At 39.3% G+C, this 22,029-nt stretch overlaps 1 protein-coding gene across 1 annotated transcript in view; it reads right to left on the reverse strand.

Annotated features, from left to right (window-relative positions):
* Positions 1-22,029, reverse strand: part of LOC127634540 (docking protein 6-like) — a 116,316-nt gene that overhangs the window by 68,312 nt on the left and 25,975 nt on the right. The window lies entirely within an intron of this gene.

Consider the following 22,029-nt stretch of genomic DNA (forward strand, 5'->3'; position numbering starts at 1 on the left):
TCATTTAAAAAGAAATTCTACACACCTACAGAACATTTGGTATTGTGACAAGCAGATAAATGCCATCAGAGCACACCTAAAAACGTATGACCATTGAACAGGCTATCGAGGTTAGGATGATTCGTTTACAGAAGGGTTTCTCCATATCCTGCTGCAGGCAGCCAATATTCATTTGTCGGTGTATGTGTATTCCTGTCGCTTTACAGCAGGATTCATTTCCATGGGCAAGATTAATTTGTTTACACTGCTGATGTAGTGCACGGAAAAAGAACAATGCTTAATTTGGCACCATAATTGATGGGTGCATTCCTGTATGCATGCCTGCTTCTCCTGATACCAAATATTTGCTACTGTAAGTATGTCGTACCCAAAGGTTACACACAAAAAATGGATACATGGATTTTATCAAAATTGTCCACAAGAGGAAAATAAGAAATAATGAATCATTGCACACATGCCATCTGTTATCAAATGTAGTTTTGTGGATTTGAGATTGTAATAATCAGCAAGCCTGGTATCTTCTCTGCTGTGTGCTAGGGTTCTGGTAGTGTAGACTGTTGTGATAGACAAGGGTTCCTATTCAAACATGTGCCTCTAAGAAGGATAAGACAATTCAATACTTTTCATATGTAATATGAAATATCTATAATAAACTATAGATATAAAATATCTATAATCCCATCTCTTTTCATTGATTTTGTTTAAGGAATTCTATTTTATTTAGGTCAAGCAAAGCCAAAAAAACAAGCATTTTAAATAATTCACTTGGTCCCCATATCATACAGTACAGCTGCCTCTTGACATTCAACTAGTAAACTTTCATAGTCTGAAACAAACAATGTTTGTATTTTATTACTTTTGTTTAACCCTTGAGACTTTAGTTAACCCCTTTTTACTAACCCTAGATAGAGACCAAGTGATGACAAACATGCATGACCTAGATTGCTTTTATTGAACCGTAATGAAGTGGCTCAAAGGCCAAATGGGAACACCAAGTCTTATCACATGGCATCTTTACTTACAGAACACAATATCTGATAGGTAAGAAAAATGTAGGTTATCCTCTGTTCAAGAGTTTGACTATGTAGCAAATGCTACACTATATTATTGTTTTTTTAGTATTTTTTTCTTTCTTTTAGTTCCACAAGAATTTGAAAAGTCAAACAAGACTTTCCAGAACAAGAACTAAGGCAAGGAATAGAAGCTGTCCCACACTTGGGTCACAAAGCCAGGCTGCCCAACCTGAACTTTTCCAAGAGATTCTCTCATTATCAAATCTCAGTTCTCTGTTATATCAAATGCTAATTCTGTCTTAATTCTGTTACCAATCAGTGCCTGCCTCACATAATGAGTGGTAATGAAATCAAAAGCAATATGAACAGTAAAGACAAGCAGATTCTAAAAGTGAAAACATACTCAATTCCATCTTTCAACAGACAGATCCAAACAAGATTTGATTAGAGCAAGCAAAAACATTTGGATTAAAATCTAAGTAGAAGCCCACAGAATTGTTAAATGGTTAAAATGTGCTGATAAATGCAAATTGATTGAGTAATTGCTTCAAATAAATGTTAATTCTGACCACAGCATTCAGAGCTTTTCATGGAATTATTCCCAAATAACCACAAACCCAAACATACACTACTTTTACCCAATCTTCACTACTGCAACCATGGCCAAAGTCATCACGTCTAACTATGACAACGATGACTATGGCATAAAATGAATTTGCAATCAGCCTTTCCCTATCACTTAGTGCGGCTCAATTGCTGGTGGAAGTTACGGGCGGACAGTATCTCTCTGAGCTCCCTGATTGCATACTGAAATTTCAAAGGCTGATTAATGAACAAACCTTCAGTCTCTGGAGTGGATTGCTTAATTATGAATCAGGACACAATGGCCGTTCTGAAGCGTTGAAATTAAATGTAAACACACAAGGACTATTCACTGAAAACAAAGACAGGTAAATTTAGCCACTTCGTTAAAAACCGACCATAAACAGTATTTACAAAGAGCGTTTATGAAATGATGCAGGGAAACCTTCAATGGTATATGGGGGGAATTCACTAAGACTGAATTGACTACATTTTCACAGTGCAATATTGGATTTTGCAAGCCAGTTGGATGATTGTGGAGTATGCAGCAGATTGCAGCAGATTACAGTGATCAGGCTTTACAGTGGCTGTACAGCATCACTCCACTGCAGCACTCCACAGTGATCCAGGATCAGCCTTTTAAAAAGCTGAAAGAAAAAAAAAACATGTCTACATGGCACATCTGGATATACTGTATGCCCAATAATAATGCCCATTTCCATCATTTGATGAATTACTTCTGCCATAATCAATAAAAATTTACACAAACATCTCTTTAAGATGAAATTCTTCTAACAGACTACTTTCAGTGAGCGGTAATAATGTTAAATGTATAAGGCAAATAGCACTGAGTTTTATGAAAAAAGCTAATATAATATAATGTAAACCTATTTTACATAGAAAAGAGGTGTGTTTGCGCTAAAGATAATGACAATAACTTAATTTAAATATTCAACGAGCAATGCTATTTCAGCGCATTGAGCACTTAGATAAAATGCTGATTTTCATATTGAAATAATGTGGGAAAAGGTTGCACAATTTTTCATTGAGTTCACCCCATAATGTTCAATAAAGCTCTTTAATCCCAACAGATCCTTGTAGAGGATTCTCAGAGGAAAAACAATGTGTTCAATAACCGGCCATTTGAAACAAGCCATAACACTGTATTGTTATGTCTGAATCGTGCAACAGGGCTCTATTTATTTACCAAACTGTGAAAGTATCCAAATATTTTCATAAAAGCATGAGTGTAAAAATCTGAATTGAAATGAAAGTGTACCGAAGAGCAGAGTTCTCTTGATATGAGCCCAAAAGCAAATGAATTGTACCATGACCCTCTATCTGTGCAGGAATGTCTTCATTTATGATATTAGCTGATAAAAGACAAAGCAGCTCAGACAGGGAGATGGCTGACCTTTTCATGTGCTAGCAAGATGATGTAAACAGTCTGACGTTTCACCTCTCTAATAAAATTTGTGTCTGTTTTGATCCACCAACTACAAGCTGCGAGAGGTGAAGGTTATCTGATTCCTTATAAGACACTGCAATCATACTCACTCTAAACCCAGGCAGGGAAGGCAGAGAAATAATTCTGTATATGTTGCTACAATCTATTTCTCAGACCCAAACAGAGGCTTTGTTCCAACTAGATCATAGTCCAGCAGCACAGGGTCTGAACAGTCTGACACAGTGCTGTGTGAGATGAAAACCAATTACATGCTGTTTTTAATCAGAACATTTGTCAAAAAGTTTAAAAAAAAAAGATTATAAATATATATATATATATATATATATATATATATATATATATATATATATATATATATATATATATATATATTTAAATGGTAGATTCTTCTGATTTCTTTTTAGTCATCAAATTTTTAATAAATATATATACAGTGAGGAAAATAAGTATTTGAACACCCTGCTATTTTGCAAGTTCTCCCACTTAGAAATCATGGAGGGGTCTGAAATTGTCATCGTAGGTGCATGTCCACTGTGAGAGACATAATCTAAAAAAAATCCAGAAATCACAATGTATGATTTTTTAACTATTTATTTGTATGATACAGCTGCAAATAAGTATTTGAACACCTGAGAAAATCAATGTTAATATTTGGTACAGTAGCCTTTGTTTGCAATTAAACGTTTCCTGTAGTTTTTCACCAGGTTTGCACACACTGCAGGAGGGATTTTGGCCCACTCCTCCACACAGATCTTCTCTAGATCAGTCAGGTTTCTGGGCTGTCGCTGAGAAACACGGAGTTTGAGCTCCCTCCAAAGATTCTCTATTGGGTTTAGGTCTGGAGACTGGCTAGGCCACGCCAGAACCTTGATATGCTTCTTATAGAGCCACTCCTTGGTTATCCTGGCTGTGTGCTTCGGGTCATTGTCATGTTGGAAGACCCAGCCTCGACCCATCTTCAATGCTCTAACTGAGGGAAGGAGGTTGTTCCCCAAAATCTCGCAATACATGGCCCCGGTCATCCTCTCCTTAATACAGTGCAGTTGCCCTGTCCCATGTGCAGAAAAACACCCCCAAAGCATGATGCTACCACCCCATGCTTCACAGTAGGGATGGTGTTCTTGGGATGGTACTCATCATTCTTCTTCCTCCAAACACGTTTAGTGGAATTATGACCAAAAAGTTATATTTTGGTCTCATCTGACCACATGACTTTCTCCCATGACTCCTCTGGATCATCCAAATGGTCATTGGCAAACTTAAGACGGGCCTTGACATGTGCTGGTTTAAGCAGGGGAACCTTCCGTGCCATGCATGATTTAAAACCATGACGTCTTGGTGTATTACCAACAGTAACCTTGGAAACGGTGGTCCCAGCTCTTTTCAGGTCATTGACCAGCTCCTCCCTCGTAGTTCTGGGCTGATTTCTCACCTTTCTTAGGATCATTGAGACCCCACGAGGTGAGATCTTGCATGGAGCCCCAGTCCGAGGGAGATTGACAGTCATGTTTAGCTTCTTCCATTTTCTAATGATTGCTCCAACAGTGGACCTTTTTTCACCAAGCTGCTTGGCAATTTCCCTGTAGCCCTTTCCAGCCTTGTGGAGGTGTACAATTTTGTCTCCAGTGTCTTTGGACAGCTCTTTGGTCTTGGCCATGTTAGTAGTTGGATTCTTACTGATTGTATGGGGTGGACAGGTGTCTTTATGCAGCTAACGACCTCAAACAGGTGCATCTAATTTAGGATAATAAATGGAGTGGAGGTGGACATTTTAAAGGCAGACTAACAGGTCTTTGAGGGTCAGAATTCTAGCTGATAGACAGGTGTTCAAATACTTATTTGCAGCTGTATCATACAAATAAATAGTTAAAAAATCATACATTGTGATTTCTGGATTTTTTTTTAGATTATGTCTCTCACAGTGGACATGCACCTACGATGACAATTTCAGACCCCTCCATGATTTCCAAGTGGGAGAACTTGCAAAATAGCAGGGTGTTCAAATACTTATTTTCCTCACTGTATATATAGTTCCTTTTGGAGTATGTATTAAATGTATTCAACGTATGTATTCAATTCAGAGAAAGTAGACCAGAAAATGGCAGAAAATCTGTGTAATAAATCTTTCTGGACTTAGATGTAGATTTATTTCAAGGGCTTTTTGCATATTCAGGTTGTGCAATTTAAACCTTTAGTACATTTGTTTATAAGCATTCAACAGTCTGAGACCACAATGACAATCTGAGATTAAAATTTGTATTAAAATTTTAAATAAAGTTTTCGGATTTTGGAAAATATTAAAAAAAAGAAAGGTTATGATGTAAAAAATCAAGAAGAAACATTTCAGATTCTGTACTATTTCTAGGTCACTAATAAGAATGTTTGTGACATTGACCATGTTAACTTCTTTGTGCACTAGGTCAGATATCCTTGCATCCCTTGAAGCAAACAAGATACTCTCAGGAAAAATCTCAAATCAAAAAGTTTTGCACAAACTTGTGGAGTACATGTCAGCTTGATTACATGCTGTCATTAAAGGAAAAGGGGGACATTCCACAGAAATATAGCCTATATTTTTTCAGTTCAGCTTTTCACTCAAATTGTAATGCTCATATTATAAGAAATGTCATAAAAACAATTAAAAAATATTGCAAAAAATAAGTATTTTTATTGGAGTTCCAAGACTTCAGAACCCCGTTGAATTTACAAAATGGTAAGGTCTTCATCAGTCTAACTAGAAAATGACATTTACTGTAACAATACAATTATCACATTTTTAATCAGCTAATAGGAGTCATTTTAACACTTGAAATTAGGGTCAATAGCAGTTTTAGGCACAACACACATTAAAATGTATATAATCTCTTTAAACACACATACAAAAGCAATTTACTGCTGATTGTGTGGAACTGTGAAGAATAAAGCGGCAAGGCTGATGAGCAGTGTTGTTGTTTGGGAATATCTTGACACCACGAGTACTAGTTTCCAAACAAGACAATAGGCTCCTCTCCACATGATTGCAAAGCTGTTTTGGGACAGAGCTGGAGAGTATGCTATGATTTGATTTGTTATCTGGACGGATGGTCGCTAAGGCCATCATTACTGCAATCATATACAGACTTCTGTTTGCGTTCTCCACTCAGATTAGCGCCAGATTATATTGGATTCCACTTCCAGTGGCTGCTATGTCACTGCAGGCCGATGCGTCTCAGGTTTAGCCGTCACCTTATTTATTAATTTCCTCTGTGACAAAAACCATTCCAGGGAAGGTAAAATTTCTTCCTAGTTAATCATAGATTACACTATCTGGGGCATTCCAAATGTAAAGCACACTGCTGTCCCAGTGGCAAGTAATTACAATAAAACTCCAGCTCATTTCCGATGCACGGACGATCTTTAATAAAATATCCCTACTGGGCTACCACCCAAGTCCAGAAATGTAATATGGAGTTAATGGCATGGGCCAATGGGATTCATACAATTGGAGTCACACAATTTCACATACTGTATCAAGAAGACACATGCCCCCCCAACACAGACACCAGTGGCGCATCATAGGTTACACAGTTTCCAGATTAAAGGCTTATACAACACAATTTACCTTATACAAAAAAAAATAACAAATATTGTAATAGTTTTGCAGGTTTCTTGCATTTTTAACACACTATTTATTAAAATCAAGTCATCAAAGTTTTATCAAGTTTTTTTTACATAACTTCAAAAATAATAACTACAATTCTACAGTAGCATACAAATTATGTGTATTTTTTATTATTACAACTAAATGGTCTGCACTTATATAGCGCCTTTTTTTAACCTTAGTGGTTACCAAAATGCTTTACACTGTGTCCCATTCACCCATTCACACACACACACACACACACACACACACACACACACACACACACACACACACACACACACACACACACACACACACACACACACACCAATGACAGCAGAGTTGCCATGCAAGGCGCTAGCCTGACATTGAGGGCAACTTGGGGTTCAGTATCTTGCCCAAGGACACATGTGGAGTCATGTGGGCCGGGAATCGACCCTGCGATTAGTGGCCGACCAGCTCTACCACCTGAGCACAGTATTTTATCGATATGTTTTTAATGCATCAATATAGTGATATTTAGCCGACATTCAAATTAGAAGCCTAATTTAGAATCCTTTCTTATTCAATGCCAGTTAATATTAATGTTGTCTGGCGTAATAGGTTTGGAAGACCATAACTGGGTGATATACTATTTACTGAAGCCAGACACAGGTAGGACAGGGCACAGTTTTCCAAACTAGGTGGTGGATCACTATACACACAAAAGTTACATAGGTCTTTGTACTTCTTCAAAAATTAACAAAGTGACATAGATGAGTTTGCAGGTTAGTGTATGAAACTGAACATTCGCAAACTGTACGATTAGAAATGGTGACATTTATTATGCAATTTCTCTGTATGAATAGGTTTTATTCAAGCTGTCAAACCACAAAAAAACCTAATATATTGTAATATACACTCTAATATATTTGATAATGATTCGGTAAAAATTTATGGAAAACAATATTTTAAAAGTTTAATGGGCCTGGGATGCCGGGTGGTCTGCTGACTCCCGGATGCCGGTTACCGGGCCCCGGACCATCAGCCTTGGGGGGGGGGGGGGGTTGTGGTACGCTCCGGCATGACGTGTCTGTACCCCAGTGTGCAGATTGTTGGGCGGACAAGATCAACCCTGATGCCCGGGCCAGGTTGGACACAAAGGCTGGGTGTCGCTCCATCCTGGTGAATCGTGCGCACCCAGTACAGAGTGTGCCACCTGGTCTTCTTTCCGAGGCTCTGATCAGACATTTTAAGGGCGGACAAGCCGGAATTCTATGATTGTGACACCTGCCCTGTTGACGGGATTGTAGTCTTCCTCCATGGCACCAACGGGGTCGGGTCGGGGGGGATCGGTGGCTGGGTCAGGTATTGGGCCGACTACGTGCCCGGGGGTCCCTGGTCGGGTCCCTCGGATCGCGTAGTCCTTTTGTGGCTCGCCGTCGGCCGGCGGTTGCTCCCTTCCCATCCACGAATGCCAGTGGGGTGAAATCCTTAAACACAACAGGTGTATAGATGGTCACAGGCACAGAAGTGCACCTTTATTTCAAGTCCCAAATTATTTCAAGTTCATTTTGACATTTCGAAAGGGATGATATTCTTTTTATATCTGAGATTTTTACTTTATAATTAGTCAATTTCCAATTTGGTGTGGCTGTTGGAAAGTGTTACATTGGAAAATACTACTATATTGTTTGATCTCTTTTTATGATATTTATTTTATTTTATTTTTACTTCGGTACGGTCTATAGTTTTCTCATTCTTTTTATTTTATTTATGTACTATTATTATTTTGGACACTGCCACCCTTGCCTCTTCATGATAAAACACTCCTGACACACACATACAGATCCATACACTTTCACATATTAAGGACACACACACACACACACAAACAAGATCAAGCTGTGTCAGCATAGGGCTAATCCAAAGACAAGCATTTCACAGGTCTGCATGGATAACAACACTGCCAGCAAGAAACGGTGTCCAGCATACTGCAGGAGGGAGGGAGAGAGAGAATTAGAGGCAGAGAGAGAGGCAGAGAGAGATAGAGAGAGAAAAGAGCTCAATGATCAACATAATTCTCTTCTTTCAACAGTTCAACAACACTTAAAAAGATTAGTCCACACAAAAATGAAAATTCTGTTATAATGTACTTATCTTTATGTAGTTTCAAACCAGTATGACTTTCATTCTTGCATGGGACATTTTGAAGACTGCTGGTACCTGTTTTCCAATGAATTACAATGAAGGGAACTGGACCTATCAAGCTTAAAAAAGGATGCAAAAGCACCATAATAACTATCATAAACGTGCACTATATTCCAAGTTTTCTCAAGTAAAACTATAGCTTTGTATGAGAAACGGACAGTAATGTAAGTTGTCGTTAACTGAAAGAGGACATCCTGCCTAGCTCACCTTCGCACATTCATGATAAAAGTAGTGATGTCTGAATCATGACCAAATCATTCTCTATCGATATTTTCAATGAATCAATTGATCTGGTAAATTAAACTGATCTTAATCATTTGTTTTCAAATCAAACTGATCACTGACTGCATTCAATGAAACAAGCGGAGCAATCAGCATTGTCTTCAAATGTTCTCCTTTTGTGTTACATGGAAGAAAGGAAATCATACATGTTTGGAATGAGGGTGAGTGAATAATAACCGAATTGAACTTTTCCTAATTTCTCTTGTATACTGTACAAAAAAATTCCATCTTCTCTGTTACTATGGACAACCGATCTGGGAGGTGCAGAAGGAAATTGAATTCAGGTGACATTCAGCATGCACAAACATTTGGGTGATCAGAGTCACCACATCCTGTTTGATAATAGGAACTGAAAGTCAGGTTGCCTCCTAAAAGAGGTTCATATTCTCTTTTAGGAGGGCTAATTTTACTGTAGGATGACACTGTTGTTATCAATGTTATCATACTATCCTCATTTTCATGAAAAACATAATTGAAATCCTGGATCATTAGGACTTCTTATTTTGTGCATTCTAACACTTAATCACTGGCATCATTTAATTCAGGTGCAAAGAGAGAGAGAGGGAGGGGGAGAGAAAAATCTATGTGGAGCATGTAGGTCACTCTAACCTTTCATGAACAACAATAGTTAAAATGTCAGAATTGAGGCAGGACTAACAGCCTGCCTGTGCTCTGGACATACCAGTACATTACCAAAATAGCTGCAAAATAATGTTGAAACAATATGTAGGTCAACTTTTCTTCATCTTAAAGTGAAGCGGTGCCAATGGACTTTTTCTGGATGCAAAAATTCTCCACATGCAAACATAAAAGCCTACATCTCATATTAAATATTATGTTATAAAGTTTCTCAATGACTGATATTTAGTTTTCGCTCTCAAAATACCAGCAAGTTTGGTAAAAGCGCATCTTATGGTAAACAACAACAACCGAATATATCCTTAAGACAAAATTTTATGTTTCAGTAAGCAGAAATACAATACATTTGTGGTTGTGAGTCTGGATTAATGAGAAGTTGTAGAATTTTGTAATCACATAAGCCAGATAGTTTCATGCAGCCAGACGTTTGACTATCGGCTTAAAGTCTGGCCCACATTGCCGCTCACTCTGGTCAAGAATTATCCCTCTGACCGACATATAATGTGAACAAGCAGTTTTATTTGTCTTGTTTTGATTACATTTATGGCCAAACAATTCTGAAATTGGATATAGCAAAAAAAATTAACTCAGAATAGTACAGGTATTATCAAGGTTCTCTCTTTTTAACTTTTAAAATGATTAAATTAACTTTGCAAATTATGGCAAATACAGTTCCTATTATGTAGCACTCTCTGTAGTAATTTGTATAAAAAAAAAACACACAATTTTGTTTATGCACCCTTACTCTTGGAAATTGCACCGAAGCCAGCCAATCAGATTGTAACTGGTGATTTCAGACAGCTCTTGCATTTCTGTGTGCAATAAGCATTTAGGCCAAAGTATACTTTGTATTCCGTGTGCATGCACGTCTCACGCACAGTGTGCATGATGTAAATGTTGTGTGCCATTTGAGGCTAACACTATAAACTGGATAACTACAACAATCTCGTCACTCTCTAATGGGGGATTTCCTTTTTTTTTACCATGAATATGTATGAGATGCCTATGGAACCTTTTCACTTATCCATTACTTTCTTTTTAAGCCTCTCATCGAAAAACAATGTCATCCATACGGCTGCCGACAAGACCAAAAAATTCTAGAAAACACTGTGCTATGCACAGAACTGTCAAGCTAGATGATCTATATGGCATAATAAAATATAAACATGGGAATAAAATACATCTATGGTTTATTAGCAAAACCACAGCAGGTGAGATACTAGTCCATCATTTAATTTCCTTGGGGTGGGACACATACAGCATGTTGCCAGTACCAGTCGGCACTGTTGGTTGAATTGTCAATTATCAAGTGGAGGATACAGCAAACCACCCAGAAATGGTCATCTGTCAAAGCACTCTACCTGAACAAGAAGGAGATTTGAGAAAGAAGCCAGAGAGAAGCCAACAATCACTTTGAAAGAGCTAAAGAGTTCATACACTGAGAAGAAAGTAAAGGTGCAGCAGTCAACCACATCAAGAGCTCTGCATAACATTGGTCTGTATGGGAGGGCAGGCACAAATGAAGCCATTTCCCCAAAAGAACTGCATGAAACCATGTCTGAAGTTAGCTGAAAAGTATAATAATGACCCAGTTACAACATCTAAAAAGAATCTGGGGTCAGACGAGCCTACGACAGAGCCAAAATTCAAAGTGAAACATGCATGTGGTGCAAATCTAATGCTGCCCTTGAAAAACACCACACCTAGATTGAAGTATAGAGGTGATAGGATCATGCTGAGGGGCTGCTTTCATCAGCAGAGAGTGAGCATCTTGTTAAAAGTACTGCTAGAAAACCTGTTTCAGTCTGCAAAAAAAAAAATACTTTTGAGTGAGCAAGAAAGGAATTTAATTTTTTGGCAAAATACATTGCAGGTGTGAATTAACAATTATGTGTGCATACTTTGTATTCAGCCTATACTTACTCCGAATTTAAAGGGATGGCTCATCCAAAAATGAGCATTATGTCATTATGTACTCACCCTAATGATATTAGCCGTATTACTTTATTTCTTCCGTTAAACAAAATTAGATATTAGGTAGAATGTTACTCCCCAATCTCATAAAAATGACACAATTGTGGTGACATATTTGTAAAATTATATTATGTGGTCTCTCGGCAGTTCCAAGGTGAAATGTCCACTGTGTGGAACTAAAAGCGCGTTACTGTAAATGTTCTCCCAAAGAGATGAGATTTTTAAAGTTAATGCTCGATCGAGTTTTAAACCAACAAAGCCTACCTCCCTTCCCTAAACCTTAAAGGAATATTCCAGGTTCAATACAAGTTAAACTCAGTCAACAGCATTTGCAGCATAATGTTGATACATTTTGACTGGTTTCTCCTCTCCTCTAAACACAGATATGTGAAGTTTGTAATTTTTTGAAAGCACTTGCATTAATCCTTATGTTAAAACTCATGCTATTTGAACTGTAAAATTGTTAAAACCTCATTTTAACTGTCTTTTTAAGGTTTTAGTGTTTACAGCGTTATGTCAACATGGCAACAAAGTTGTAAAAATGTAATCTAACTTAACACAGAAAAGGATATCAAACTATTTTATCACACTAAAATTATGTTATCACGCATATTGTTTACATTTTGTGGTAATACTTTTGAGTATCTTAACGTTTAAGGATTGGCCCAATTCACTTCCATTGTAAGTGCCTCAATGTAATTTTAGTTTTTTAAAGAAAAAGAGGGACGAGTCAAAATAAAAGTTTGTGGTAATCAACATTTTGCCACAAATGCTGTCGATTGAACATAACTTGTACTGAAGGTTAATGCTCTTGAGAGTTTTAAATAAACAAAACCGAACTACCTACCCTAAACCTAAGCCTAACCGATATTGTCATGAAAAGCAAATGTGAAAAAGCATAAAACGTAAATGCTGAAGCAACCACATATTTTTGTGGTGCCTTTACGACACTTAGGACTCACATGTTGACCTGCATTCTCTTCAGGACTTGTACCCAATCCTTTGCATCACCCAAACAAGCTTGTAAATGTAGTTAATCAAGTAATGCAAACATTAAAATGTATTGCCGTACGAGTCATGCACTATAGTAAATGTTTATTGATGTCGTAAGATAGCATTGTGTTAGGAACAGGGTGAAAAGTACTGGTTTATGAACTGATAATCTAGCATTTTACTTGTGATTTGTGTGAAAGGGAATAAAAGTAATTGTTTTTTGTAGCACCTCTAGTGTTCATTTTACCAGGAAAGTGCTGTGATACAATCAGCAATGTAAAAATGATTTAGCAAAACTTAAAGATATAGTAACATGCTTCTATGAGGCCAGGTTGGAATGTTAGCCACAGTCACCATTCACTTCCATTGCATTTATTTTCCCATACATTGAACGTGAATGGTGACTGAGGCAATTAGTCCCTAACATTTTGCCTATTCCCTATCATTTCCTTTTGGGTTAACAGCCTATTTCAAATTCTTTGTTTTATTTTTGTGACATAATATTAAAAGAATAAATAAAATAATAAATTTTGAGTTTCAGTGTTTTGAAATAATATAATTATTATAATGTAACAATGTCAGTGAGGGTTTGTAATTCACTGAAATGAAAGAATTGTTTTTTCAAAGGCTCTGTATGTTATTCATGAGCAAAGCTCTATCCTGTTTAGACACATGGTTGAGAAACTCGAGATGCTTTGATTTTCTGTCACTTTAACTTGTTTACCTTCATGCCACCGTGACAACCATCTCCACACATGGAGTTTGGGGACTCTGTTGGTTTGCTATTTTTGGACTAATCACTGAGGCTAAGCACGTGCACTCACACACCTGCTATGATAAACAACTATGATTAATCCGGAACTATTGTTCATAGATTATTCTGAGAGATCACTGTGGCCCTTTAGGAATTCAGGTGCATCTATATATTCATTAGTTGTAAGAGTATAAATCTGTTATGAAGCCTGTGTGACAGATCGCCGGAGACTTGAAGCACTGAAATGCACTAGTGCACAATGAAAAATAGCTATTTTATATCATTACATGCTTATTTGTATACTCACTTATCTATTTGAAAGACTCAATTCGATGATCCATGCACAACAGTGTCGTTTTATAAAGAAATCCAAGCCAAAAGTCTACCGTAAAATTATGCAGGCCCATAAGACTAAATGGTGGATGACAAAAGGATGTCATTTGTAACAATCATTCAATTGTCATGAATGGAAGATTGTGGTCAGTGATATCTGCGTTTTGAGAAGCCCTAATGGAAAAGAAAAAGGTCAGGTAGACCTAAAAGCCATTCAAAGCTCACGTAGGAAGCTTTTATCAAATAAACCAGTGACCTACAAATCCACATATCTCATATGAATCTCCATTCCCAGGAATATATTTCATCATATTCATGACACATAATTTTGTTCCTGGCAATGTAACATTACTCTGTTGGGTAACATGTTGTCATTACTCTGTGGGCCATATGTAACCCCATGCATCTCTTACCATTAAATTTCTTTGGAAAAACATATTTGGCCAAAATAGAAATAGTGCCTTATAAAAGGCAGAATTCATTCTACTGGCCAATAACTCTTTGAGTATAAAATGCTTTGATATTTATAAAAAACTGGATCATTTTGCAGCTTAGCAGCCATCACTCTGCTCATTATAGTCTATTGCACTTATATGTGGGTAACCATCATTTCTCGACAGAATGCCTGCGGTCACTCATATATGTGCGAGGGACTGTTCTTCATTCTTGCAGATATTACAAAGCAGAATGGGCAACCAATAAGTAAACACTGCATTTTATTTTAAGTTTGATGGCCCCATGGTACCGTATGGGCAGCATATCTCCAAAATGAGCCATGGTGGGATCAAGAACCTCTAAAGAAAATCACAAACCCCATTCCTGCTTGTAAATAACTAATTTTGAATGACCAAACAACACTTCGCAGATGGTGACTTCTACTAAGCCTTTGCTTTAGAGAAATTTTAAATCAAAGACTGACAGCATTTATGGATCTGTGGAAAGCTGCTTGCAAAATGTACTGCACGAATCAGGTGCTTAGCAAGTGGCTCTCCAATTAAAAGAGAGCATGAATACTCCCACATGCACAATCAGTCAGCTAAACTACACTACGTTTATGAGTGCATTTTACACTTTGAGCAAATATAAAACCACAATCAGCTTTCTACATTACATCTTTACAGATTTACGCCAGTAAATACAAAAATAAGATGTTTAGAAACCAGGGCAGTCAATTTATATAAAATTGTAATCAAATCAATTACATGATATTCCGATTAATTTAATTTTAAATGAAACACAATCACATATCAATATTTGCAGAGAAAGGCTCTCAAATAAAAAACAATTCCAAATATATTAATTACATAATTATACATAAATAAATAATTATAAATATCATACATTCATAAAAATATGATACTTCAGATAATTAAAATACATAAAATTTTTGTGGCAGATGAGTAAAGCATTGATTAGACCATTTCTTTGGCTTTGGTTGGAATGCAAAATATTGTTTATTTCCATTTCATTGAACATAAGCCGATCATTGTTCTACAGTCCACACGGTCCATTTTGTAATTGAATTTGTCAATCTGTCTGGGTTAGACTTATATTAAGGGCTTTTCTAAGAATGCCTCTATGTACACATTCATCAGACCGTTGCTTTTGGGGTGTTTCACTTTGGTTGTGTTGTGTCATAAACATGTCGTTTGTAGGACACTGTGTCAAGTAAAATGTAGTTTGAACATTAGAAAAAAACACCTCTTTAAGACTCCTTTCGATTTCAGCTCCATTTAGGTGAATTTAAATGCAAGAACACATCCTCATCTTGTGTTGTTTGCTGTTGGTATGTGTGATTTGTTGCCTGTTCAGCTGGTGTTGCGTTTATTGCCCCCTACTGACTGGGACGCACAAAAACATGAAGATGGTACTTTAAAGGAATGGTTCATCCAAAAATGAAAATGCTCTCATCATTTACTCACCCTCATGGCATTACAGATGTGTATGACTTTATTTCCTCTGCTGAACACAAACAAATATCTCAATAGGTCCTCAAAATGCAAGTGCATGGTGCCAGAGCAGTCGGCAGCACTTCTGGACAGTGTTGATGTAGAGCTTCTGCTTTGCATTGTAAAGTCTTAAATTGCATCTGTGAATGCAGCGGTGAGTGGTGTTGACAAACAAAGGTTTACTTAAGTTATCCCAAGCTCATGTTCATGATATCCATTACAGATGAATAAAACATTTTTAAGACAGTGACATCTGAGGGATCAGAGATCACACGCATTCAGAAATGGTTTTTGTGTTGCCCTTTACGCACCGAGATTTGACCAGATTCCTTGAATCGTTTAACCATATTGTGCACTGTAGAGGATGAAATGCCCCAAATCCTTCTAATTTGTCTTTGGGAAACATTGTTTTCAAAGTGCTGCATTATTTGCAGAAGCATCTCTTGGCAAATTGACAAGTCTTGTATGATCCTTGCTCTTGAAGGACTAGGCTGTTTTTGGAGGCACATTATACAGTATACAGTACTATGACACGATTGCCTCACCTGTTTAACATCTCCTGTTTCACATCGCCTTTTTATTTCAACTCCTGAAATTGTTATTAGTTTTAAATTGCCCCCGTCTCAACTTTTTTGGAGAGTGTTGCAATCATCTGATTTTAAATTACTTAAGGTAAAACATAATATAATGTTTAGTTGTAGTGCTTTCAATATAGCAAAGGATGAATATAATTTGCAAATCAATTATTTTTGTATTTATTGTCATTTTCCATACTGTCCCAAATTTTTTGTAATTGGGGTTGTATGTTTTCTTGATCTACAAAGTTCTGGCCCCATTCCTAGCATTGTATATAGACCTACAAAGATTAAATATTCTTCTAAAATCTTTGTTTGTGTTCTGCAGAAGAAAGAAAGTCATACACATCTGGGATGCCATGAAGGTGAGTAAATGATGAGAGAATTTTCATTTTTGTGTGAACATATTACTTTAAGCTTAAATTGCTTAGATGGTAGTAATATTCCTTGTTATGGTCCGGGGACATGACAAATTGTGTTCATTTTAAAACATGTTATTTTTTAATATAATCAATCACTATTAATGCATTAAATTGACAGCCCTCAATAAACTTTGAAATAGGAATTTACCACAGTTTGTTCACATAGTGTCCTTATGCTGGGGTCATACAGTGCTAAACTACACTTAACTGTAAATTGTCTATGAAATTGTGAGGAAAAGAATAAAGTCTAAGCTATCCTCTGGCTGTGTAGTTTATCTGAGAATACAAAATAGCATGAAAACACTAGCTTCTGGCAAAGGAAAGCAGATAGTATGTCCACATAGCAAATTCTCAGAGGCCTGAAGCATCAAGAACTTTCTCAGCTTAAGAGAGTAAGAGAGAGAAAAAAGGAAACCGAGATGTTTTGTGGGAAAGAGGGTGATAGTGGTGTGAAATAAAAAAAAATGCCCTGTGGAAAACAAAACCCCAGAAGTGTGTTCAATGGGCCATGCTAGTATGAATGGGGCTGGGTTGGCCAGATTGGGTGCTGATACTTTCGCCCAGAGCACATACTGTAATGTGCTCAGAGATGAGCAAAACCCAGGAGACACAGCTATGATTAATGTGTGCCAAATGATTAGAGGAGAGAGACACCATGGGTAAATGGACCTAAATGGTATTTTCATCCAGAGTAGGATTTCTTCTATACAAATTGAAAGTCTCCACAGACTGGAACCATGTAACTGTGTATTACAGGAGATGCCTCACATTAAGTAAGACTAGGCCTTTTCAGCACTTCTCCTTCTGTAATATTATCTTTGGTAATATGAAAATATTCAACATGATCACACAGGAACTTAACATGTTCCTACCAAATTTTTTGGTACCCTGACCCCATTCAGCCCTGTTATCAAGGGGGAATAAAGAATATATTGCGTCCAAAATTCCAACTTTTTTTTAAGGGCTGGGAAATTTTCACATTAATTAAAAACCGCATCCAAGTTCTATACATTCTATGATCAATTAACAGGAATTTTAAAAGAATGTAATCATAACAATGAAATAATTCTTATGGGTAATTTTAATCTGAACTGGGAAGATAAATCAGAGAGGAAAAAATTTAAAACTATTGCAGAAAATTTTCACTTAAATCAGATAATTAAAAGGCCAACAAGAATTGCTAAATCTTCAAAGACACAATTAGATTTAATTTTCACTATCAAACCTGAAAGGATAATTAGGAGTTATAATTTGATCACTGAGTTATTTGATCATAATTTAACTTTGGTGGCACGGAAACTAACGAAAAACAGATTTTAAAATAATATTGTAACTTCTACTAATGTTTTTCACCTAAAGGGAAGTTAGTAGCATTTGATGAGGAAATAGTTGGTTTAAAGTGGAACGATATATTATCTTCTAAGGATATAGTTTATGGTTGTAACACATTTTTTAATAGAATTAATTCTGTAAGAGCTAAAATTTACTGTTATATTTCAGAAAATATTTACCGTGGTTCAAAGATAATTTATGGAAGCCGATGAAGAATAGGGCTATTGAGTCTGGAAGAGACATTGATAGGCTCTGTTAAGGTCTGTGAAATAAAGTTATTCGAGAGCTGAGAAAAGCTAAATCCAGTTATTATATTCATCAAATGAACAAGGCAAAAGGCAATAGCAAGCTAATTTGGAAAAAATTAAATACTCTTCTACGGAAGGAACCAAATTTTATAGGAGATTTTAAGAATAAAGTTCAGGGAAAGCTAATTGAAGACGATTATGCAATTGCTACTACTTTGAATAGTTTCTTTATTAATTCCGTTAATGAATTACGTGACAATTTTGCAACAAGGGAGATACACATTTTCTTCCAATCGATGATGTAGGTCAAGGTTTTAACTCTAACTATGACTACTGAAATGCAAGTTAACAAAGTTATTAGTTTATTAAAAAATGCTAAATCTAGAGATGCTCATCAATTTGACACTATGTTTGTAAAAACTCAAAGATATTTTATATTAATCTGTCATTTGAATATAGCATTTTTCCAACTGCATTTTTCCAATGGCTTGTTTAGCCATTGTTACTACTATTTTTAAATCTGGAGATCAGTATGCAGTTAGTAATTATAGACCCATAAGTATATTGCCAGTACTCTCAAAGGTTGCAGAGAAAATCGTTTTTGAAAACTGGTTTTCATCTGGAGCTTCAGCATGGTTCCCTATCGAGAGGTCTCTCCTATTGCGTAAGTAGCTTACGCTATGGGAAAACTCCGTTTCTCGAGAAATATTGAAGTCTTTATGTAAAACGCATTGCAGCTGCACAGCAGACAGTAATGAGCGAGGCAGCTCGGTCATTGGCTGTGCTGCGGCAACTGCTCGAACCAATGACGGGGCGACTCTGAACTCACGTTCGCGCGCTCAGAGCCCGCCGAAATTGGCATAGCCAGGCTATATAATGGGCACCCCGTCATGCGAGTTCCTTTAGATTTAATCTCCTTCAGCGAAGACCTTCTCTTCGCTGGATCCTCCGGATTGTTGGAGCATTTCCCTCGCCGTTGAAAAGCCTACAGCTGGCCTGCTAAGAGGACGCCGGCGCCTTCAGCCGCCTTCGAAGCCTTCTGCTACGCCATCCGGCGCGCATCGCATATCCTTTACTGCAAGCGCTGGCCCCCGCGACGCTTTTAAAGTAAAAGAGTAATTTTCCAAGGCGTTGTTTCAAATGCCTTCAGTCTGCGCCTCGTGCAGAGGCCCTCTTCCTGACGGAGATCGGCACGTCATTTGCACTCGCTGCCTGGGACCGGACCACGCAGAAGCTGCACTCATTCAGGGCGGATGCCCCGAATGATACTCCCTGGGCCTCGCCGAGCTGCGCGCTCGCTTTGACGCTTTCGCCGCAAACGAGCCTGCTTCCACCGTGCTGCCACCTCTGTTCGAGCCGCGCAAGAAAAAGCGCCACTCACAGAGGCTGCCGGAGCACGAAGACTTCGGTGACGTCACGCCGGCCCAGTCCCCGCGTGCGTCACCGCTACCAGAGATCGCCCCGCCGCCAGTCCATTTCACGAGAGCGGACCTGCACCCCTCCAACAGAGCGGTGGGTCTCGTCTCGTTTGGCACGTCAGGGGACGACGATGAAAAGGATGACAGCCTTTCTATTAACGCTGCATCCAACGACTGGCCGGGCTCGTTCGACCCCGCGCCATCGACATCAGCGGACACGAGCGCGGGCACCAGCATGGATTCTGAGATCGTCCGTATCCTGTTCAGGGCCGTGGAAGACCTCGGGCTCGACTGGTCTTCTCCAGAAGAACCCGCCCACAGCCGGCTGGACGAGTGGTTCCTGCAGGGGCGCCGGCAGGCCCCCCCGACAGAGACCCTCTCCTTTCTTCCCCGAAGTCCACGACGAACTCACGAAGTCGTGGAAAGCCCCGCACTCTGCTCGCCTAAAGCCTTCTTTTTCTTCCTCGCTCTCCTCAGTGGACGGCGCGAGAGAAAGAGGCTACGAGGCAACTCCGCCCTCGAGGAGGCCGTGGCCAACCATCTGTGCCCACCCTCCACCGCTGGATGGAAGGCCAAAGCTTCTCATCCCTCGAAGCCCTGCAGATCCACCTCAGCTCTCGCCGGTCGCGCATACGCCGCCGCCGGCCAAGCTGCGTCAGCGCTTCACTCAATGGCGGTTTTACAAGTCTATCAGGCCAAACTTCTCCACACCATGGACGAGTCTGGACCTGAACCTGAGGCTTTCAAGGACCTGCGCAGCGCCACGGACGTAGCCCTGCGAGCCACAAAGGCCACCGCCCAATCTATCGGCCGGGCCATGGCTAACTTGACTGTCCTTGTGCACCATCTGTGGTTGACGCTAACGGAGATGAAGGACGCGGATAAGGCGCCATTCCTTGATGCGCCTATCACTCCGAGCGGCCTGTTCGGACCGGCGGTGAAAGAATTTGCTGAGCGCTTCACTGAGGCCCGGAAGGATTCGCAGGCTATGCATCACTTCATGCCCAAGCGCTCCAGCTCATCTCAGAAACCGCCTCAGCAGCAGCAGCGAGCCAGGGCGGCGCCTCCCGTCTCCCAGCCAAGGAGCAGAGCTGAAAAGGACGCTCGACGCCGATCGCGTTCCGCTGGCCGAAGAAAGCCGCATGAGCAACGAGGTCCTCGGCCCAAGATCACACTGAACCCGGAGCCTCGTAAGTCTTCCTAGCAATAGGAAGAAAAAGAGAGAGTACGTGTCTCGCAAAAGCCGGACCACTCTCTCTCAAACATGTAAAACATTACCCAGTCCCCTTACAGGCGGCTGGAAATGTCTATACAGCAGTCAATGGGCCAGTCATAGAACTCGCTCACCTGCAATCAAACGCCGTTTTTACGGCGACACACAGAAATCAAGAAAAGAGTCATTTTCTGCCTGTGTCACTAAGGGTCCACATGTCCACACTAAAGTGCACATTCCCATATATCAATACTGTCCAAACAGTGCCAAATACCTCCCCAGTTCAGGCTGGACGTCCCAAAAATGTAGATCGTGTGCCTATTGTCATGTATGCACCACTACACACAAGCACTGTTCCCACAGTTATAAACACTTCCCCAGTAAAAGCGGAAATACTATAAATGTAGCCGCGTGCCTGCTGTACTGCACGCACCCCTACACACAAACACTGTATGCATAGCCAAGAAATCCCCGCCACGAGCGGAAGACTTTATGGAAGTGGTGCGCGTGCCTACTACAATATATGCACCCCCACCCATAAGCGCTGCCCATACAGTTCCAAACAGTTCTCTATCTCATGCCGCAAGCATCACAGATGCAATGCGCGAGCCAAGAAACTCCCCGCTAAATGCGGGAAGCTTTATGAATGTGGCGTGCGTGCCTATTACGATGTATGCACCCCCACCACAAAACTCTGTTCATACAGTTTCAAGCATCTCTCCGACTCATGCTGCGAGCATCTCGGAGATAGCGCGCGTGCCTGTACTCTCACACGCACCCCTGCACTCGGCACTCAACACGGCTGCTCAGCGTGCACCTGCGCCTCTGAGAGCTGTAGACTCTGTGTTAGCACAACGCAATTTGCCGGTGGGGCCCATACGTCACTGCGACACGCCCCCAGCCAGCATTCAGCCCATATCTGTGCGAGCAGAAGCCTGGGAAAAAATCCCCGACATGCCAAAATGGGTTTTGAACATAATAAAACACGGTTACTCACTTCAATTAGCTCGCAGACCACCCCG

Source organism: Xyrauchen texanus, chromosome 41 (assembly GCF_025860055.1).
Source record: "Xyrauchen texanus isolate HMW12.3.18 chromosome 41, RBS_HiC_50CHRs, whole genome shotgun sequence".
NCBI lineage: Eukaryota > Metazoa > Chordata > Actinopteri > Cypriniformes > Catostomidae > Xyrauchen > Xyrauchen texanus.